This window comes from Dendrobates tinctorius, unplaced genomic scaffold (assembly GCF_039654945.1).
Source record: "Dendrobates tinctorius isolate UK_male_01 unplaced genomic scaffold, ASM3965494v1 ptg000003l, whole genome shotgun sequence".
In the NCBI taxonomy this organism is placed as follows: domain Eukaryota; kingdom Metazoa; phylum Chordata; class Amphibia; order Anura; family Dendrobatidae; genus Dendrobates; species Dendrobates tinctorius.
This window is the reverse complement of record NW_027361671.1, coordinates 59,348,535-59,372,021: the sequence shown is the minus strand read 5'-3', so window position 1 is coordinate 59,372,021 and position 23,487 is coordinate 59,348,535.

Sequence of the window (23,487 nt, the reverse complement as noted above, 5' to 3'; positions counted from 1 at the left end):
GCTGAGCCACCCCGGACTCCAAATCGGAGGCTGAGCCACCCCGGCCTCCAAATAGGAGGCTGAGCCACCCTGGCCTCCAAATCGGAGGCTGAGCCACCCCGGCCTCCAAATCGGAGGCTGATCGACCCCGGCCTCCAAATCGGAGGCTGAGCCACCCTGGCCTCCAAATAGAAGGCTGATCGACCCCGGCCTCCAAATCGGAGGCTGAGCCACCCCGGCCTCCAAATCGGAGGCTGATTGACCCCGGCCTCCAAATCGGAGGCTGATCGACCCCGGCCTCCAAATAGAAGGCTGATCGACCCCGGCCTCCAAATCGGAGGCTGAGCCACCCCGGCCTCCAAATCGGAGGCTGAGCCACCCTGGCCTCCAAATCGGAGGCTGATCGACCCCGGCCTCCAAATCGGAGGCTGATCGACCCCGGCCTCCAAATTGGAGGCTGATCGACCCCGGCCTCCAAATAGAAGGCTGATCGACCCCGGCCTCCAAATCGGAGGCTGAGCCACCCCGGCCTCCAAATAGGAGGCTGAGCCACCCTGGCCTCCAAATCGGAGGCTGATCGACCCCGGCCTCCAAATCGGAGGCTGATCGACCCCGGCATCCAAATCGGAGGCTGAGCCACCCCGGCCTCCAAATCGGAGGCTGAGCCACCCCGGCCTCCAAATCGGAGGCTGAGCGACCCCGGCCTCCAAATCGGAGGCTGATCCACCCCGGCCTCCAAATCAGAGGCTGAGCCACCCCGGCCTCCAAATCGGAGGCTGAGCCACCCCGGCCACCAAATAGGAGGCTGAGCCACCCTGGCCTCCAAATCAGAGGCTGAGCCACCCTGGCCTCCAAATCGGAGGCTGAGCCACCCCGGCCTCCAAATCGGAGGCTGATCAACCCCGGCCTCCAAATCGGAGGCTGATCGACCCCGGCCTCCAAATCGGAGGCTGAGCCACCCCGGCCTCCAAATCGGAGGCTGATCGACCCCGGCCTCCAAATCAGAGTCTGATCGACCCCGGCCTCCAAATCGGAGGCTGATCGACCCCGGCCTCCAAATCGGAGGCTGATCGACCCCGGCCTCCAAATCGGAGGTTGATCGACCCCGGCCTCCAAATCGGAGGCTGAGCCACCCCGGCCTCCAAATCGGAGGCTGAGCCACCCCGGCCTCCAAATCGGAGGCTGAGCCACCACGGCCTCCAAATCGGAGGCTGAGCGACCCCGGCCTCCAAATCGGAGGCTGATCCACCCCGGCTTCCAAATCGGAGGCTGATCGACCCAGGCCTCCAAATCGGAGGCTGAGCCACCCCGGCCTCCAAATCGGAGGCTGAGCGACCCCGGCCTCCAAATCGGAGGCTGATCCACCCCGGCTTCCAAATCGGAGGCTGATCGACCCAGGCCTCCAAATCGGAGGCTGAGCCACCCCGGCCTCCAAATCGGAGGCTGAGCGACCCCGGCCTCCAAATCGGAGGCTGATCCACCCCGGCCTCCAAATCGGAGGCTGATCGACCCAGGCCTCCAAATCAGAGGCTGAGCCACCCCGGCCTCCAAATCGGAGGCTGAGCCACCCCGGCCTCCAAATCGGAGGCTGAGCCACCCCGGCCTCCAAATAGGAGGCTGAGCCACCCTGGCCTCCAAATCGGAGGCTGAGCCACCCCGGCCTCCAAATCGGAGGCTGATCGACCCCGGCCTCCAAATCGGAGGCTGATCGACCCCGGCCTCCAAATAGAAGGCTGATCGACCCCGGCCTCCAAATAGGAGGCTGAGCCACCCCGGCCTCCAAATAGGAGGCTGAGCCACCCCGGCCTCCAAATCGGAGGCTGATCGACCCCGGCCTCCAAATCGGAGGCTGATCCACCCCGGCCTCCAAATCGGAGGCTGAGCCACCCCGGCCTCCAAATCGGAGGCTGATCGACCCAGGCCTCCAAATCGGAGGCTGAGCCACCCCGGCCTCCAAATCGGAGGCTGAGCCACCCCAGCCTCCATATCGGAGGCTGAGCGACCCCGGCCTCCAAATCGGAGGCTGATCCACCCCGGCCTCCAAATCGGAGGCTGATCGACCCAGGCCTCCAAATCGGAGGCTGAGCCACCCCGGCCTCCAAATCGGAGGCTGAGCCACCCCGGCCTCCAAATAGGAGGCTGAGCCACCCTGGCCTCCAAATCGGAGGCTGAGCCACCCCGGCCTCCAAATCGGAGGCTGATCGACCCCGGCCTCCAAATCGGAGGCTGATCGACCCCGGCCTCCAAATAGAAGGCTGATCGACCCCGGCCTCCAAATCGGAGGCTGAGCCACCCCGGCCTAAAAATAGGAGGCTGAGCCACCCCGGCCTCCAAATCGGAGGCTGATCGACCCCGACCTCCAAATCGGAGGCTGATCCACCCCGGCCTCCAAATCGGAGGCTGAGCCACCCCGGCCTCCAAATCGGAGGCTGAGCCAACCCGGCCTCCAAATCGGAGGCTGAGCCACCCCGGCCTCCAAATCGGAGGCTGAGCCACCCCGGCCTCCAAATCGGAGTCTGAGCCACCCCGGCCTCCAAATCGGAGGCTGATCCACCCCGGCCACCAAATCGGAGGCTGATCCACCCCGGCCTCGAAATCGGAGGCTGATCCACCCCGGCCTCCAAATCGGAGGCTGATCCACCCCGGCCTCCAAATCGGAGGCTGAGCCACCCCGGCCTCCAAATCGGAGGCTGAGCCACCCCGGCCTCCAAATCGGAGGCTGAGCCACCCCAGCCCCAAATCGGAGGCTCATCGACCCCGGCCTCCAAATCGGAAGTTCATCGACCCCGGCCTCCAAATCAGAGGCTCTTTGACCTCGGCCTCCAAATCGGAAGCTCAACGACCCCGGCCTCCAAATTGGAGGCTGAGCGACCCCAGCCTCCAAATCTTACCCAGAGTGGCCCCGCCCACCAAATCGGACCCTGTGGGGCCCCGCCCATCAAATCGGACCCTGTGGGGCCCCGCCCACCAAATCGGACCCAGAGTGGTCCCACCCACCAAATTGGACCCAGAGTGGTCCCGCCCACCAAATTGGACCCAGAGGGGCTCCGCCCACAAAATCAGACCCAGAGGGGCCCCTGCCACAAAATCAGACCCTGAGGGGCCGCGGCCACAAAATCGGACCCTGATGGGCCCCAGTCACAAAATCGGACCCTGAGAGGCCCCGCCCACCAAATTGGACCCAGAGTGGGCCCGCCCACCAAATTGGACCCAGAGGGGCCCCACCCACAAGATCGGACCCAGAGGGACCCCTGCCACAAAATCGGACCCAGAGGGGCCCCGGCCACAAAATCGGACCCTGAGGGGCCGCGGCCACAAAATCGGACCCTGAGGGGACCCAACCACAAAATCGGACCCTGAGGGGACCCAACCACAAAATCGGACCCTGAGGGGCCCCACCCACAAAATCAGGCCCTGAGGGGCCCCACCCACAAAATCAGACCATGAGGCCAAAGTGGCCCCTGAGAGGCACCCACAGTTAAATCGTATCCTGAGTTGAAAGTCTTGCAGGGGCAGCAGGCAAGTCTCTCTTAAAGGGGCAGCCCGGGCACCATTTCAAACCACTATCTGTACTTCCTTCAGGAAATACACATCTAGTATTAATGTTGTAATCCGACCGCTGCTAACTTATTCTTATTATTCAGTTGATTTCCGCAATTAATGCGGCCCGAACCGCTACACGCACAGACTCTGTTGAGGTGTCGTTTCGAAGCCAGCGTCCACGAGAGGTGTGCTAAGTAATTTTCGTGTCGATTGGATTTGTAGTTTTTGCGCAATTTGCATTAGAAATTTTTTTTCCCGTCATTTGAATGTATTGTCTCAATGCTTTTCAATGGGGAAATTTTGCCTTAGAGAAAATATGCCCTGAGGCGATTCAAATGGCAGTTCAGCTCATTGATATGCGCAGGCAGACCCATTTACTATGCCAACGCCAAAGAACTTCACATGACGCCCTCAGGACACAGTTTCTGGCGATAATTTCAGCTCTTAAAGCGAAACCCACAGCACAAATGCAAATCTAGCTGCATCACATGACGCGTGCCCCTGAGAGAGAATGTACGCCAAAGTGAATTTAGAAGCCCAGTGCGCCAAACTAGCTCTTAAACAGCCGACGCGCCTAAGTGAATCTTAACGGGCCGGCGCACCAAAATGAGCCTTAAAGGGCCGGCGCGCCAAATCGAATGCTGAGTGACCCCAGGCTCCAAATCGGAGGCTGATCAACCCTGGCCTACAAATCGGAGGCTGAGCCACCCAGGCCAACAAATCTGCCCCGGAGTGGCCCCAACCACCAAATCGGACCCAGAGAGGCCCCGCCAACCAAATTGGACCCTGAGGGGCCCCGCTCACCAAATCAGACCCAGAGTGGCCCCGCCCACCAAATCAGACCCTGAGGGGTCCCACCCACCAAATCTGACACTAAGGGGCCCCGCCCACCTAATCAGACCCAGAGTGGCCCCGCCCACCAAATCAGGCCATGAGGGGCGCCGCCCACCAAATCAGACCCTCATGGGCCCCGCCTGCCAAATCATACCCTGAAGAGCCCCGCCCACCAAATCGGACCCTGAGAGGCCCCATCTACCAAATCGGAACCAGAGGAGCCCCGCCCACGAAATTGGACATGTGGGGCCCCACTCAACAAATCGGACCTTGTGGGGCCCCACCCACCAAATTGGACCCAGAGTGGCCCCTCCCACCAAATCAGACCCTGTGGGGCCCCGCCCATCAAATCGGACCCTGTGGTGCCCCACCCACCAAATCGAACTCTGAGGGGACCCGCCCACCAAATCGGACCCAGAGGGGTCCCACCCGCCAAATCAGACCCGGAGGGGCCGTGCCCACCAAACCGGACCCTGATGGGCCTCGCCCAACAAATCGGCCCACCAATTCAAGCCCTGAGGAGCCCAGTCCACTGAATCGGATCCTGAGGGGCCCCACCCACCAAATAAGACCCTGAGGGGCCCCACAGGCCAAGTGGCCCCTGAGAGGCACCCACAGGTAAAACGGATACTGAGTTGAAAGTCGTGCAGGGGCAGCCGGCAAGTCTCTCTTAAAGGGGCAGCCCGGGCACCATTTCAAACCACTATCTGTACTTCCTTCAGGAAATACACATCTAGTTATTAAGTTGATTTCCGCAATTAATGCGACCCGAACCGCTACACGCACAGACTCCGTTAAGGTGTCGTTTCGAAGCCAGCGTCCATGAGAGGTGTGCTAAGTATTTTTCGTGTCGATCGGATTTGTAGTTTTTGCGCAATTTGCGTTTGAAAATTGTTTTTCCTGTCATTGGAATGCACCGTCTCCAATGCTTTTCAATAGGAAATGGCAAAACGTGCCCTGAGGCGATTGAAATGACAGTTGAGCTCATTGATATGCGCAGGCACACCCAGTTACTATGCCAACGCCTACGAACGTCACATGACATCTCCAGAACAGAGATTCTGCCACATAATATCAGCTCTTAAAGTGAAACCCACAGCACAAATGCAAATCTAGCTTCATCACATGACACATGCCCCTGAGAGAGAATGTGTGCGCCAAAGTGGATTTAAAAGAAGCCCACTGAGCCAAACTAGCTCTTAAAGGGCCAACGCGCCAAAGTGATTGTTAAAGGGCCAGCGCACCCAAATGAGTCTTAAAGGGCCGACACACCAAATCAGAGACTGAGCCACCCCGGCCTCCAAATCGGAGGCTGAGCCACCCCGGCCTCCAAATCGGAAGCTGAGCCACCCCGGCCTCCAAATCGGACGCTGAGCCACCCCGGCCTCCAAATCGGAGGCTGATCCACCCCGGCCTCCAATTCGGAGGCTGATCCACCCCGGCCTCCAAATCGGAGGCTGATCGACCCCGGCCTCCAAATCGGAGGCTGAGCCACCCCGGCTTCCAAATCGGAGGCTGAGCCACCCCGGCCACCAAATCGGAGGCTGATCCACCCCGGCCTCCAAATCGGAGGCTGATCCACCCCGGCCTCCAAATCGGAGGCTGAGCCACCCCGGCCTCCAAATCGGAGGCTGAGCCACCCCGACCTCCAAATCGGAGGCTGAGCCACCCCGGCCTCCAAATCGGAGGCTGAGCCACCCCGGGCCTCCAAATCGGAGGCTGAGCCACCCCTGCCTCCAAATCGGAGGCTGAGCCACCCCGGCCTCCAAATCGGAGGCTGAGACACCCCGGCCTCCAAATCGGAGGCTGAGCGACCCCGGCCTCCAAATCGGAGGCTGAGCCACCCCGGCCTCCAAATCGGAGGCTGAGCGACCCCGGCCTCCAAATCGGAGGCTGAGCCACCCCGGCCTCCAAATCGGAGGCTGAGCCACCCCGGCCTCCAAATCGGAGGCTGAGCCACCCCGGCCTCCAAATCGGAGGCTGAGCCACCCCGGCCTCCAAATCGGAGGCTGAGCGACCCCGGCCTCCAAATCGGAGGCTGAGCCACCCCGGCTTCCAAATCGGAGGCTGAGCAACCCCGGCCTCCAAATCGGAGGCTGAGCGACCCCGGCCTCCAAATCGGAGGCTGAGCCATCCCGGCCTCCAAATCGGAGGCTGATCCACCCCGGCCTCCAAATCAGAGGCTGATCCACCCCGGCCTCCAAATCGGAGGCTGAGCCAACCCGGCCTCCAAATCGGAGGCTGAGCCACCCCGGCCTCCAAATCGGAGGCTGATCGACCCCGGCCTCCAAATCGGAGGCTGAGCCACCCCGGCCTCCAAATCGGAGGCTGAGCCACCCCGGCCTCCAAATCGGAGGCTGAGCCACCCCGGCCTCCAAATCGGAGGCTGATCGACCCCGGCCTCCAAATCGGAAGTTCATCGACCCCGGCTTCCAAATCAGAGGCTCTTTGACCTCGGCCTCCAAATCGGAAGCTCAACGACCCCGGCCTCCAAATTGGAGGCTGAGCGACCCCAGCCTCCAAATCTTACCCAGAGTTGCCCCGCCCACCAAATCGGACCCTGAGAGGCCCCGCCCACCAAATCGGACCCAGAGTGGTCCCGCCCACCAAATTGGACCCAGAGTGGTCCCGCCCACCAAATTGGACCCAGAGGGGCTCCGCCCACAAAATCAGACCCAGAGAGGCCCCTGCCACAAAATCAGACCCTGAGGGGCCCCTGCCACAAAATCAGACCCTGAGGGGCCACACCCACAAAATCGGAGCCTGAGAGATCCCCGCCAACAATTCAAGCCCTGAGGAGCCCAGGCCAAGGAATCGGATCCTGAGGGGCCCCACCCACCAAATCAGACCCTGAGGCCAAAGTGGCCCCTAAGAGGCACTCACAGTTAAAAAGGATCCTGAGTTGAAAGTCTTGCAGGGGCAGCAGGCAAGTCTCTCTTAAAGGGGCAGCCCGGGTACCATTTCAAACCACTATCTGTACTTCCTTCAGGAAATACACATCTAGTATTAATGTTGTAATCCGAACGCTGCTAACTTATTCTTATTTTTCAGTTGATTTCCGCTATTAATGCGGCTCGAACCGCTACACGCACAGACTCCGTTGAGGTATCGTTTCAAAGCCAGCGTCCACGAGAGGTGTGATAAGTATTTTTCGTGTCGATCGGATTTGTAGTTTTTGCGCAATTTGCGTTTGAAAATTGTTTTTCCTGTCATTGGAATGCACTGTCTCAATGCATTTGAATGGGAAACTTAAAACGTGCCCTGAGGCGATTGAAATGGCAGTAAAGCTCATTGTTATGCACAGGCACACCCAGTTACTATGCCAATGCCTACGAACGTCACATGACGCCTCCAGGACAGAGCTTCTGCCACATAATATCAGCTCTTAAAGCGAAACCCACAGAACAAATGCAAATCTAGCTTGATCATATGACGCATGCCCCTGAGAGAGAATGTGCGCCAAAGTGCGCCCACGCCCACCGAATCGGACCCTGAGTGGCCCCGCCCACCAAATCAGACCCTGAGCGGCCCCAACCACAAAATCGGACCCTGAGGGGCCCCACCCACAAAATTGGACCCTGAGGGGCCCCAACCACAAAATCGAACCCAGAGTGGCCTAGCCCACCATCTCGGACCCTGAGGGGCCCCACCCACAAAATCGGACCAAGAGGGGCCCCGGCCACAAAATCGTTCCCTGAGGGGCCCCGGCCACAAAATCAGACTCTGAGGGGCCCCACCCACAAAATCGGACCATGAGGGGCCCCGCCCACCAAATCAGACCCAGAATGGCCCCCGCCCAGCAAATCGGACTCTGAGGGGCCCCACCCACTAAATCAGACCCTGAGGGGCACCGCTCACCAAATCGGACCCTGAGGGGCCCCGCTCACCAAATTGAACTCTGAGAGGCCCCTCTCACCAAATCGGACCCTGAGGAGCCCCGCCCACCAAATCAGATTCTGAGTGGCCCCGCCCACCAAATCGGACCCTGAGAGGCCCCGCCCACCAAATCAGACCGAGGGGCCCCGCCCACCATATTGGACCCTGAGGGGCCCCGCCCACCAAATTGGACCCTGATGGGCCCCGCCCACCAAATTGGTCCCTGAGGTGCCCCGCCCACCAAATCGAACCCTGAGGGGCCCCACTCACAAAATCGGACCCTGAGGGGCCCCGCCCACCAAATCAGACCCAGAATGGCCCCCCGTCCACCAAATCGGATTCTGAAGGGACCCAACCACCAAATCGGATTCTGAAGGGACCCAACCACCAAATCGGACCCTGATGGGCCCCGCCCACCAAATCGGACCCTGAGGGGCCCTGCCCACAAAATCAGAGCCTGAGGGGCCCCAACCACAAATTCGGACCCTGAGGAGCCCCACCCACCAAATCGGACCCTGAGGGGCCCCACCCACCAAATCGGACCCTGAGGGTCCCCACCCACAAAATCGGGCCCTGAGAGCCCCACCCACAAAATCGGGCGCTGAGGGCCCCACCCACAAAATCGGACCCTGAGGCCAAAGTGGCCCCTGAGAGGCACCCACAGTTAAAACGGATCCTGAGTTGAAAGTCTTGCAGGTGCAGCAGGCAAGTCTCTCTTAAAGGGGCAGCCTGGACAGCATTTCAAACCACTATCTGTACTTCCTTCAGGAAATACACATCTAGTTATTAAGTTGATTTCGGCAATTAATGCGGCCCGACCCGCTTCACGCACAGACTCCGTTGAGGTGTCGTTTCGAAGCCAGCGTCCATGAGAGGTGTGCTAAGTATTTTTCGTGTCGATCGGATTTGTAGTTTTTGCGCAATTTGCGTTTGAAAATTTTTTTTCCCGTCATTGGAATGCACTGTCTCCAATGCATTTCAATAGGAAATGGCAAAACGTGCCCTGAGGCGATTGAAATGACAGTTGAGCTCATTGATATGCGCAGGCAGACCCAGTTACTATGCCAACGCCTACCAACTTCACTTGAACCCCAGCACAGAGCCTCTGCCACATAATATCAGCTCTTAAAGCGAAACTCACAGAACAAATGCAAATCTAGCTTTATCACATGACACATGCCCCTGAGAGAGAATGTGTGCGCCAAAGTGGATTTAAAAGAAGCCCAGTGAGCCAAACTAGCTCCTAAAGGGCCAACGCGCCAAAGTGATTGTTAAAGGGCAAGCGCACCCAAATGAGTCTTAAAGGGCCGACACACCAAATCGGAGGCTGAGCCACCCCGGCCTCCATATCGGAGGCTGAGCCACCCCGGCCTCCAAATCGGAGGCTGAGCCACCCCGGCCTCCAAACCGGAGGCTGAGCCACCCCGGCCTCCAAATCGGAGGCTGATCGACCCCGGCCTCCAAATTGGAGGCTGAGCCACCCCGGCCTCCAAATCGGAGGCTGATCGACCCCGGCCTCCAAATCGGAGGCTGATCGACCCCGGCCTCCAAATCGGAGGCTGATCGACCCCGGCCTCCAAATCGGAGGCTGAGCCACCCCGGCCTCCAAATCGGAGCCTGAGCCACCCCGGCCTCCAAATCGGAGGCTGATCCACCCCGGCCTCCAAATCGGAGGCTGAGCCACCCTGGCCTCCAAATCGGAGGCTGAGCCACCCCGGCCTCCAAATCGGAGGCTGAGCCACCCCGGCCTCCAAATCGGAGGCTGAGCCACCCCGGCCTCCAAATCGGAGGCTGAGCCACCCCGGCCTCCAAATCGGAGGCTGAGCCACCCCGGCCTCCAAATCGGAGGCTGATCCACCCCGGCCTCCAAATCGGAGGCTGATCGACCCAGGCCTCCAAATCGGAGGCTGATCGACCCAGGCCTCCAAATCGGAGGCTGAGCCACCCCGGCCTCCAAATCGGAGGCTGATCGACCCCAGCCTCCAAATCGGAGGCTGAGCCACCCCGGCCTCCAAATCGGAGGCTGATCGACCCAGGCCTCCAAATCGGAGGCTGAGCCACCCCGGCCTCCAAATCGGAGGCTGAGCCACCCCGGCCTCCAAATCGGAGTCTGATCCACCCCGGCCTCCAAATCGGAGGCTGATCCACCCCGGCCTCCAAATCGGAGGCTGATCCACACCGGCCTCCAAATCGGAGGCTGATCCACCCCGGCCTCCAAATCGGAGGCTGAGCCACCCCGGCCTCCAAATCGGAGGCTGAGCCACCCCGGCCTCCAAATCGGAGGCTGAGCCACCCCGGCCTCCAAATCGGAGGCTGATCCACCCCGGCCTCCAAATCGGAGGCTGAGCCACCCCGGCCTCCAAATCGGAGGCTGATCGACCCCGGCCTCCAAATCGGAGGCTGATCCACCCCGGCCTCCAAATCGGAGGCTGAGCCACCCCGGCCTCCAAATCGGAGGCTGATCGACCCAGGCCTCCAAATCGGAGGCTGAGCCACCCCGGCCTCCAAATCGGAGGCTGAGCCACCCCGGCCTCCAAATCGGAGGCTGAGCCACCCCGGCCTCCAAATCGGAGGCTGAGCCACCCCGGCCTCCAAATCGGAGGCTGAGCCACCCCGGCCTCCAAATCAGAGGCTGATCGACCCCGGCCTCCAAATCGGAAGTTCATCGACCCCGGCTTCCAAATCAGAGGCTCTTTGATCTCGGCCTCCAAATCGGAAGCTCAACGACCCCGGCCTCCAAATTGGAGGCTGAGCGACCCCAGCCTCCAAATCTTACCCAGAGTTGCCCCGCCCACCAAATCGGACCCTGAGAGGCCCCGCCCACCAAATCGGACCCAGAGTGGTCCCGCCCACCAAATTGGACCCAGAGTGGTCCCGCCCACCAAATTGGACCCAGAGGGGCTCCGCCCACAAAATCAGACCCAGAGGGGCCCCTGCCACAAAATCAGACCCTGAGGGGCCCCTGCCACAAAATCAGACCCTGAGGGGCCGCGGCCACAAAATCGGACCCTGATGGGCCCCAGTCACAAAATTGGACCCTGATAGGCCCCGGCCACAAAATCGGATCCTGAGGGGCCCCAACCACAAAATCGGACCCTGAGGGGACCCAACCACAAAATCGGACCCTGAGAGGCCCCGCCCACCAAATTGGACCCAGAGTGGTCCCGCCCACGAAATTGGATCCAGAGGAGCCCCACCCACAAAATCGGACCCAGAGGGGCCCCTGCCACAAAATCGGACCCAGAGGGGCCCCGGCCACAAAATCGGACCCTGAGGGGCCGCGGCCACAAAATCGGACCCTGAGGGGACCCAACCACAAAATCGGACCCTGAGGGGACCCAACCACAAAATCGGACCCTGAGGGGCCCCACCCACAAAATCAGGCCCTGAGGGGCCCCACCCACAAAATCAGACCATGAGGCCAAAGTGGCCCCTGAGAGGCACCCACAGTTAAATCGTATCCTGAGTTGAAAGTCTTGCAGCGGCAGCAGGCAAGTCTCTCTTAAAGGGGCAGCCCGGGCACCATTTCAAACCACTATCTGTACTTCCTTCAGGAAATACACATCTAGTATTATTATTAGTATTCAGTTGATTTCCGCAATTAATGCGGCCCGATCCGCTACACGCACAGACTCCGTTGAGGTGTCGTTTCGAAGCCAGCGTCCACGAGTGGTGTGCTAAGTATTTTTCGTGTCGATCGGATTTGTAGTTTTTGCGCAATTTGCATTTGAAAAAACATTTTCTTGTCATTGGAATGCATTGTCTCATTGCATTTTAATGGGAAAATGTTGCCATAGGGAAAACATGGGGCAGTCGTGAGGTGACGGTTAGGCCGGTTTCACATTAGCACTTTTTAAGCGCACGCACGGCCGGGGGTAGCTCCGCCCCCGAGCCGGCTCTCTGCCCGGCGTGCCCGCCCCTCGCTTGTAGCGCCGCCTACTAGCGGACAGCGGCGCCTGCGATCGGCGCACCCTATCTTTAGCATAGGGTGCGCAGATCGTGCGCAGGCCGTGCGCTAGTTGCGCTTTGACCTGCGCTGCGCACTTTTGACGGTGCGCCGTGCGCGCCAAAATCAAACTTTTCGGATTTTGGCGCGCACGGCGCACCGTCAAAAGTGCGCAGCGCAGGTCAAAGCGCAACTAGCGCACGGCCTGCGCACGATCTGCGCACCCTATGCTAAAGATAGGGTGCGCCGATCGCAGGCGCCGCTGTCCGCTAGTAGGCGGCGCTACAAGCGAGGGGCGGGCACGCCGGGCAGAGAGCCGGCTCGGGGGCGGAGCTACCCCCGGCCGTGCGTGCGCTTAAAAAGCGCTAATGTGAAACCGGCCTTTTGCTCATTGATATGCGTAGGCCAGGGCCGGCGTCAGCACCCGGGCAAGTGCCGGGGCCCTGGCGAGATGGGAGGACCCATTCACGCTGTCTGGGATACCCGCCGGCCGCCGCCACGCCCCCCATGTACTGACCCCATCCTGCGCCCTCCACGAGGGACCCACGCAGTGACGCAGCCCCTTAGGCTGAGTTCACACGACTTTTTAGCCCTGCGGATTTTTCCACTCAGAATGGAAGAAATCCGCAGGTTAAATGACCTGCATTTTTCCTGCGGATTTCTTCCATTTTTCCTGCGGTTTTCTGTGGTTTTCCTCCTGCGGATTTGGTGACAGGGGAGATGGAAAACCGCACAAAAGAAGTAACATGCTGCGGATTTTGTACCGCAGGAAAACTGCGCAGAAAAATCCGCAGCGTCTGCTGTACGTTTTTTTTTTTTCATTGATGTTAAGGCTACTGTACATCACAATGCAGATATGCAATGTTTCTGCGCGGTAAAATCCGCTGCGGATCCACTGGATATCCGCATCGTGTGCACACAGCCTTACTGCCAGCAATGGTCATCGCTTCCTTTGGCTGTAATCTTGTGTGCGGTTTTGTCACAGGACCTGTGATGAGGTCACAGGAGGGGAGGAGTCAGGGGTCACATGATCAGGGCGGCTGCAGGACTCTGCTGTGCTGGTCGCTTGTCATTACGGTGCTGGTCTGGATGGATGAGGTAACATTTATGTGTGGGACAGTGGGGTCAGGGAGGTGTTTTACAAGGTGGATGTAGCAGAGCCGTGTGTGTACTTGTGTGGGGTCAGGGAGGTGTTTTACAAGGTGGATGTAGCAGAGCCGTGTGTGTACTTGTGTGGGGTCAGGAGGGTTTTACAAGGTGGATGTAGCAGGGCCGCGTGTGTACTTGTGTGGGGTCAGGAGGGGTTTTACAAGGTGGATGTAGCAGGGCCGCGTGTGTACTTGTGTGGGGTCAGGATGGGTTTTACAAGGTGGATGTAGCAGTGCCGTGTGTGTACTTGTGTGGGGTCAGGAGAGGTTTTTCAAGGTGGATGTAGCAGTGCCGCGTGTGTACTTGTGTGGGGTCAGGATGGGTTTTACAAGGTGGATGTAGCAGTGCCGTGTGTGTACTTGTGTGGGGTCAGGAGGGGTTTTACAAGGTGGATGTAGCAGAGCCGTGTGTGTACTTGTGTGGGGTCAGGAGGGGTTTTACAAGGTGGATGTAGCAGAGCCGTGTGTGTACTTGTGTGGGGTCAGGAGGGGTTTTACAAGGTGGATGTAGCAGTGCCGTGTGTGTACTTGTGTGGGGTCAGGAGGGGTTTACAAGGTGGATGTAGCAGAGCCGTGTGTGTACTTGTGTGGGGTCAGGAGGGGTTTACAAGGTGGATGAAGCCGAGCTGTGTGTGTACTTGTGTGGGGTCAGGAGGGATTTACAAGGTGGATGTAGCAGAGCCATGTGTGTACTTGTGTGGGGTCAGGGAGGTGTTTTACAAGGTGGATGTAGCAGAGCCGTGTGTGTACTTGTGTGGGGTCAGGAGGGTTTTACAAGGTGGATGTAGCAGGGCCACGTGTGTACTTGTGTGGGGTCAGGAGGGGTTTTACAAATTGGATGTAGCAGTGCCGCGTGTGTACTTGTGTGGGGTCAGGAGGGGTTTACAAGGTGGATGTAGCAGAGCCGTGTGTGTACTTGTGTGGGGTCAGGAGGGGTTTACAAGGTGGATGAAGCCGAGCTGTGTGTGTACTTGGGTGGGGTCAGGAGGGGTTTACAAGGTGGATGTAGCAGAGCCATGTGTGTACTTGTGTGGGGTCAGGGAGGTGTTTTACAAGGTGGATGTAGCAGAGCCGTGTGTGTACTTGTGTGGGGTCAGGAGGGTTTTACAAGGTGGATGTAGCAGGGCCGCGTGTGTACTTGTGTGGGGTCAGGAGGGGTTTTACAAGGTGGATGTAGCAGGGCCGCGTGTGTACTTGTGTGGGGTCAGGAGGGGTTTTACAAGGTGGATGTAGCAGAGCCGCGTGTGTACTTGTGTGGGGTCAGGAGGTGTTTACAAGGTGGATGTAGCAGAGCCGTGTGTGTACTTGTGTGGGGTCAGGAGGGGTTTACAAGGTGGATGAAGCAGAGCCGTGTGTGTACTTGTGTGGGGTCAGGATGGGTTTACAAGGTGGATGTAGCAGAGCCTTGTGTGTACTTGTGTGGGGTCAGGGAGGGGTTTTACATGGTGGATGTAGCAGAGCCGTGTGTGTACTTGTGTGGGGTTAGGAGGGGTTTACAAGGTGGATGTAGCAGAGCCGTGTGTGTACTTGTGTGGGGTCAGGAGGGGTTTTACATGGTGGATGTAGCAGGGCCGTGTGTGTACTTGTGTGGGGTCAGGAGGGGTTTTACAAGGTGGATGTAGCAGAGCCGTGTGTGTACTTGTGTGGGGTCAGGAGGGGTTTTACAAGGTGGATGTAGCAGAGCCATGTGTGTACTTGTGTGGAGTCAGGAGGGGTTTTACAAGGTGGATGTAGCAGAGCCGTGTGTGTACTTTATGTGGGGTTAGGAGGGGTTTACAAGGTGGATGTAGCAGAGCCGTGCGTGTACTTGTGTGGGGTCAGGAGGTGTTTTACAAGGTGGATGTAGCAGAGCCGCGTGTGTACTTGTGTGGGGTCAGGAGCGGTTTACAAGGTGGATGTAGCAGAGCCTTGTGTGTACTTGTGTGGGGTAAGGGAGGGGTTTTACAAGGTGGATGTAGCAGTGCCGTGTGTGTACTTGTGTGGGGTCAGGGAGGGGTTTTACAAGGTGGATGTAGCAGGGCCGTGTGTGTACTTGTGTGGGGTCAAGGAGGGGTTTTACAATGTGGATGTAGCAGAGCCGTGTGTGTACTTGTGTGGGGTCAGGGAGGGGTTTTACAATGTGGATGTAGCAGAGCCGTGTGTTTACTTGTGTGGGGTCAGGGAGGGGTGTTACAAGGTGGATGTAGCAGGGCCGTGTGTGTTCTTGTGTGGGGTCAGGAGAGGTTTTTCAAGGTGGATGTAGCAGAGCCATGTGTGTACTTGTGTGGGGTCAGGTGGGGTTTTACATGGTGGATGTAGCAGTGCCATGTGTGTACTTGTGTGGGGTCAGGAGGGGTTTACAAGGTGAATGTAGCAGAGCCGTGTGTGTACTTGTGTGGGGTCAGGGAGGGGTTTTACAATGTGGATGTAGCAGAGCCATGTGTCTACTTGTGTGGGGTCAGGGAGGGGTTTTTCAAGGTGGATGTAGCAGGGTCGTGTGTGTTCTTGTGTGGGGTCAGGAGGGGTTTACAAGGTGAATGTAGCAGAGCCATGTGTGTACTTTGTGTGGGGTTAGGAGGGGTTTACAAGGTGGATGTAGCAGAGCCGTGTGTGTACTTGTGTGGGGTCAGGAGGAGGGGTTTACAAGGTGGATGTAGCAGAGCCATGTGTGTACTTTGTGTGGGGTTAGGAGGGGTTTACAAGGTGGATGTAGCAGAGCCGTGTGTGTACTTGTGTAGGGTCAGGAGGGGTTTTACAAGGTGGATGTATCAGAGCTGTGTGTGTACTTGTGTGGGGTCAGGAGGTGTTTTACAAGGTGGATGTAGCAGAGCCGTGTGAGTACTTGTGTGGGTCAGGAGGGGTTTTACAAGGTGGATGTAGCAGAGCCGTGTGTGTACTTGTGTGGGGTCAGGAGGGGTTTTTCAAGGTGGATGTAGCAGAGCCGTGTGTGTACTTGTGTGGGGTCTGGAGGGGTTTTACATGGTGGATGTAGCAGAGCCATGTGTGTACTTGTGTGGGTCAGGAGGTGTTTTACAAGGTGGATGTAGCAGAGCTGTGTGTGTACTTGTCTGGGTCAGGAGGTGTTTTACAAGGTGGATGTAGCAGAGCCGTGTGTGTACTTGTGTGGGGTCAGGAGGGATTTTACAAGGTGGATGTAGCAGAGCCGTGTGAGTACTTGTGTGGGTCAGGAGGGGTTTTACAAGGTGGATGTAGCAGAGCCGTTTGTGTACTTGTGTGGGTCAGGAGGGGTTTACAAGGTGGATGTAGCAGAGCCGTGTGTGTACTTGTGTGGGGTCAGGAGGGTTTTACAAGGTGGATGTAGTAGAGCCGTGTGTGTACTTGTGTGGGGTCAGGAGGGGTTTTACAAGATGTATGGAGCAGAGCCGTGTGTCTACGAGGTGTACGGAGCAGAGCCGTGTGTGTACGAGGTGTACGGAGCGGAGCCGTGTGTGTACGAGGTGTACGGAGCAGAGCCGTGTGTGTACGAGGGGTACGGAGGGGAGCTGAGTGTTTATGAAGCAGAGCCGTGTGTTTATGGAGCGGAGCAGAGCCGGGGGTGTACGAGGTGTATGGTGGGGAGCATTTATACCTCCCGTGTCCCAACTGTCCCGGATCCAGCGAGACAGTCCCGATTTTGAGAGAGAGACTGCCCCAGCCGGGAGCATACTTTCCCCGCGAGACACAGGAGTACACAGCGGAGCCCCAAGGAGCAATTTAAAACTTGCACGTAACTTTCTACCGGAAGTGACGTGCTGGAAGCTGACCAGAAATGAGGTAATTTCGGGAGGAGATTGTGACGGAACCATGGAGGCACCTCAGGGAATGCTTCAGATCCATTACCATGTCCTCCTCTGATAGCGCGGACAGTGGATCGCCTTGGAATCGGGGATGTCGGCCATGTGAGCGGATCATGATATGTCCTGCACTAGGAGGCTCAGGTAGGCACTACAATGGGAGCTGGGCTGCTATAGTATCTTTATAGAATTTTTCTTTCTCTGTTTCTCTCTCTCTGTTCTCTTTCTTTCTTTCTTTCTTTCTCTCTCTGGCCCCGCCCACCAAATCGGCCCCCGAGTGGCCCCCACAGTTAAAACGGATCCTGAGGTGAAAGTCTTGCAGGGGCAGCAGGCAAGTCTCTCTTAAAGGGGCAGCCGGGTACCATTTCAAACCACTATCTGTACTTCCTTCAGGAAATACACATCTAGTTATAGTGGTTTGAAAAAACCACTATATTGTAATCCGAACGCTGCTAACTTATTATAGTGGTTTGAAAAAACCACTATATTGTAATCCGAACGCTGCTAACTTATTCTTCTTCTTCTTATTATTATTATTAAGTTGATTTCCGCAATTAATGCGGCCCGAACCGCTACACGCACAGACACCGTTGAGGTGTCGTTTCGAAGCCAGCGTCCATGAGAGGTGTGCTAAGTATTTTTCGTGTCGATCGGATTTGTAGTTTTTGCGCAATTTGCGTTTGAAATTTTTTTTTCCCGTCATTGGAATGCACTGTCTCCAATGCTTTTCAATAGGAAATGGCAAAACGTGCCCTGAGGCGATTGAAATGACAGTTGAGCTCATTGATATGCGCAGGCAGACCCAGTTACTATGCCAACGCCTACGAACTTCACTTGAACCCCAGCACAGAGCCTCTGCCACATAATATCAGCTCTTAAAGCGAAACCCACAGCACAAATGCAAATCTAGCTTCATCACATGAATGTGTGCGCCTAAGTGGATTTAAAAGAAGCCCAGTCAGCCAAACTAGCTCTTAAAGGGCCAACACGCCAAAGTGATTGTTAAAGGGCCAGCGCACCCAAATGAGTCTTAAAGGACCAAATCGGAGACTGAGCCACCCCGGCCTCCAAATCGGAGGCTGATCCACCCCGGCCTCCAAATGGGAGGCTGATCCACCCCGGCCTCCAAATGGGAGGCTGATCCACCCCGGCCTCCAAATCGGAGGCTGATCCACCCTGGCCTCCAAATCTGAGGCTGATCGACCCAGGCCTTCAAATCAGAGGCTGAGCCACCCCAGCCTCCAAATAGGAGGCTGAGCCACCCCGGCCTCCAAATCGGAGGCTGATCGACCCCAGCCTCCAAATCGGAGGCTGAGCCACCCCGGCCTCCAAATCGGAGGCTGATCCACCCCGGCCTCCAAATGGGAGGCTGATCCACCCCGGCCTCCAAATCGGAGGCTGATCCACCCCGGCCTCCAAATCGGAGGCTGAGCCACCCCGGCCTCCAAATCGGAGGCTGAGCCACCCCGCCCTCCAAATCGTAGGCTGAGCCACCCCGGCCTCCAAATCGGAGGCTGAGCCACCCCGGCCTCCAAATCGGAGGCTGAGCCACCCCGGCCTCCAAATCGGAGGCTGAGCCACCCCGGCCTCCAAATCGGAGGCTGAGCCACCCCGGCCTCCAAATCGGAGGCTGAGCCACCCCGGCCTCCAAATCGGAGGCTGAGCCACCCCGGCCTCCAAATCGGAGGCTGAGCCACCCCGGCCTCCAAATCGGAGGCTGAGCCACCCCGGCCTCCAAATCGGAGGCTGAGCCACCCCGGCCTCCAAATCGGAAGCTCAACGACCCCGGCCTCCAAATTGGAGGCTGAGCGACCCCAGCCTCCAAATCTTACCCAGAGTGGCCTCGCCCACCAAATCGGACCCTGTGGGGCCCCGCCCACCAAATCAGACCCTGAGAGGCCCCGCCCACCAAATTGGACCCAGAGTGGTCCCGCCCACCAAATTGGACCCAGAGGAGCCCCACCCACAAAATCGGACCCAGAGGGGCCCCTGCCACAAAATCGGACCCAGAGGGGCCCCGGCCACAAAATCGGACCCTGAGGGGCCGCGGCCACAAAATCGGACCCTGAGGGGACCCAACCACAAAATCGGACCCTGAGGGGACCCAACCACAAAATCGGACCCTGAGGGGCCCCACCCACAAAATCAGGCCCTGAGGGGCCCCACCCACAAAATCAGACCATGAGGCCAAAGTGGCCCCTGAGAGGCACCCACAGTTAAATCGTATCCTGAGTTGAAAGTCTTGCAGGGGCAGCAGGCAAGTCTCTCTTAAAGGGGCAGCCCGGGCACCATTTCAAACCACTATCTGTACTTCCTTCAGGAAATACACATCTAGTTATTATTATTAAGTTGATTTCCGCAATTAATGCGGCCCGAACCGCTACACGCACAGACTCCGTTGAGGTGTCGTTTCGAAGCCAGCGTCCATGAGAGGTGTGCTAAGTATTTTTCGTGTCGATCGGATTTGTAGTTTTTGCGCAATTTGCGTTTGAAAATTTTTTTTCCCGTCATTGGAATGCACTGTCTCAATGCATTTGAATGGGAAATGGCAAAACATGCCCTGAGGCGATTGAAATGGCAGTTGAGCTCATTGATATGCGCAGGCAGACCCAGTTACTATGCCAACGCCTACGAAGGTCACATGACATCCCAAGGACAGAGCTTCTGCCACATAATATCAGCTCTTAAAGTGAAACCCACAGCACAAATGCAAATCTAGCTTCATCACATGACGCATGCCCCTGAGAGAGAATGTGCGCCAAAGTGGATTTAGAAGCCCAGTGAGCCACCCTGGCTCTTAAAGGGCCGACGCGCCAAAGTGATTCTTAAAGAGCCGGCGCACCAAAATGAGTCTTAAAGGGCCGGCGCGCCAAATCGAAAGCTGAGTGACCCAGGGCTCCAAATCGGAGGCTGATAGACCCTGGCCTACAAAAAGGAGGCTGAGCCACCCTGGCATCCAAATTGGACTCAGAGTGGCCCCGCCCACCAAATCGGACCCAGAGTGGCCCCGCCCACCAAATCACACCCAGAGTGGCCCCGCCCACCAAATTGGACCCTGAGGGGCCCCACCCACAAAATCGGACCCTGAGGGGCCCCACCCACAAAATCGGACCCTGAGGGGCCCCACCCACAAAATTGGACCCTGAGGGGCCCCACCCACAAAATCGGACCCTGAGGGGATCCGGTCACAAAATCGGACCCTGAGGGGCCCCACTCACAAAATCGGACCCTGAGGGGCCCCAACCACAAAATCGGACCCTGAGGGGCCCCAACCACAAAATCGGACCCTGAGCGGCCCCGGCCACAAAAATCGGACCCTGAGGGGCCCCACCCACAAAATTGGACCCTGAGGGGCCCCACCCACAAAATTGGACCCTGAGGGGCCCCGGCCACAAAATCGGACCCTGAGGGACCCCGGCCACAAAATCAGATCCTGAGGGGCCCCAACCACAAAATCGGACCCTGAGAGGCTCCGGACACAAAATCGGACCCTGAGGGGCCCCAACCACAAAATCGGACCCTGAGAGGCACCGGCCACAAAATCGGACCCTGAGGGGCCCCGGACACAAAATCGGACCCTGAGGGGTCCAACCCACAAAATCGGACCCTGAGGGGCCCAACCCACCAAATCGGACCCTGAGGGGCCCCGCCCACCAAATCGGACCCTGAGGGGCCCCGCCCACCAATTCAGACCCGGAGGGGCCCCGCCCACTAAATCAGATTCTGAAAGGCCCCAACCACAAAATCGGACCCTGAGGGGCCCCACCCACAAAATCGGACCCTGAGGGGCCCCGCTGACCAAATTGAACTCTGAGGGGCCCCACCCACCAAATCGGACCCTGAGTGGCCCCGTCCACCAAATCGGACCCTAAGGGGCCCCACCCACAAAATCGGACCCTGAGGTGCCCCGGCCACAAAATCGGACCCTGAGGGGCCCCACCCACAAAATCGGACCCTGAGAGGCTCCGGACACAAAATCGGACCCTCAGGGGCCCCAACCACAAAATCGGACCCTGAGAGGCACCGGCCACAAAATCGGACCCTGAGGGGCCCCGGACACAAAATCGGACCCTGAGGGGTCCAACCCACAAAATCGGACCCTGAGGGGCCCAACCCACCAAATTGGACCCTGAGGGGCCCCGCCCACCAAATCGGACCCTGAGGGGCCCCGCCCACCAATTCAGACCCGGAGGGGCCCCACCCACTAAATCAGATTCTGAAAGGCCCCAACCACAAAATCGGACCCTGAGGGGCCCCACCCACCAAATCGGACCCTGAGTGGCCCCGTCCACCAAATCGGACCCTAAGGGGCCCCACCCACAAAATCGGACCCTGAGGTGCCCCGGCCACAAAATCGGACCCTGAGGGGTCCCACCCACAAAATCGGACCCTGAGGCCAAAGTGGCCCCTGAGAGGCACCCACAGTTAAAACGGATCCTGAGTTGAAAGTCTTGCAGGGGCAGCAGGCAAGTCTCTCTTAAAGGGGCAGCCCGGGCACCATTTCAAACCACTATCTGTACTTCCTTCAGGAAATACACATCTAGTTATAGTGGTTTGAAAAAAACACTATATTGTAATCCGAACGCTGCTAACTTATTCTGCTTCTTCTTATTATTATTAAGTTGATTTCCGCAATTAATGCGGCCCGAACTGTTTCACGCACAGACTCCGTTGAGGTGTCGTTTCGAAGCAAGCGTCCATGAGAGGTGTGCTAAGTATTTTTCGTGTCGATCGGATTTGTAGTTTTTGCGCAATTTACGTTTGAAAATTTTTTTTCCCGTCATTGGAATGCACTGTCTCCAATGCATTTCAATAGGAAATGGCAAAACGTGCCCTGAGGCGATTGAAATGACAGTTGAGCTCATTGATATGCGCAGGCAGACCCAGTTACTATGCCAACGCCTACGAACTTCACTTGAACCCCAGCACAGAGCCTCTGCCACATAATATCAGCTCTTAAAGCGAAACTCACAGAACAAATGCAAATCTAGCTTTATCACATGACAAATGCCCCTGAGAGAGAATGTGTGCGCCAAAGTGGATTTAAAAGAAGCCCAGTGAGCCAAACTAGCTCTTAAAGGGCCAACGCGCCAAAGTGATTGTTAAAGGGCCAGCGCACCCAAATGAGTCTTAAAGGGCCGACACACCAAATCGGAGGCTGAGCCACCCCGGCCTCCATATCGGAGGCTGAGCCACCCCGGCCTCCAAATCGGAGGCTGAGCCACCCCGGCCTCCAAATCGGAGGCTGAGCCACCCCGGCCTCCAAATCGGAGGCTGAGCCACCCCGGCCTCCAAATCGGAGGCTGATCGACCCCGGCCTCCAAATCGGAGGCTGATCGACCCCGGCCTCCAAATCGGAGGCTGATCGACCCCGGCCTCCAAATCGGAGGCTGAGCCACCCCGGCCTCCAAATCGGAGGCTGATCGACCCCGGCCTCCAAATCGGAGGCTGATCCACCCCGGCCTCCAAATCGGAGGCTGATCCACCCCGGCCTCCAAATCGGAGGCTGAGCCACCCCGGCCTCCAAATCGGAGGCTGAGCCACCCCGGCCTCCAAATCGGAGGCTGAGCCACCCCGGCCTCCAAATCGGAGGCAGAGCCACCCCGGTCTCCAAATCGGAGGCTGATCCACCCCGGCCTCCAAATCGGAGGCTGATCCACCCCGGCCTCCAAATCGGAGGCTGATCGACCCAGGCCTCCAAATCGGAGGCTGAGCCACCCCGGCCTCCAAATCGGAGGATGAGTCACCCCAGCCTCCAAATAGGAGGCTGAGCCACCCCGGCCTCCAAATCGGAGGCTGAGCCACCCCGGCCTCCAAATCGGAGGCTGATCGACCCCGGCCTCCAAATCGGAGGCTGATCGACCCCGGCCTCCAAATAGGAGGCTGATCGACCCCGGCCTCCAAATAGGAGGCTGAGCCACCCCGGCCTCCAAATAGGAGGCTGAGCCACCCTGGCCTCCAAATCGGAGGCTGATCGACCCCGGCCTCCAAATCGGAGGCTGATCCACCCCGGCCTCCAAATCGGAGGCTGAGCCACCCCGGCCTCCAAATCGGAGGCTGATCGACCCAGGCCTCCAAATCGGAGGCTGAGCCACCCCGGCCTCCAAATCGGAGGCTGATCCACCCCGGCCTCCAAATCGGAGGCTGATCCACCCCGGCCTCCAAATCGGAGGCTGATCCACCCCGGCCTCCAAATCGGAGGCTGAGCCACCCCGGCCTCCAAATCGGAGGCTGAGCCACCCCGGCCTCCAAATCGGAGGCTTATCGACCCCGGCCTCCAAATCGGAGGCTGATCCACCCCGGCCTCCAAATCGGAGGCTGAGCCACCCCGGCCTCCAAATCGGAGGCTGATCGACCCAGGCCTCCAAATCAGAGGCTGATTGACCAG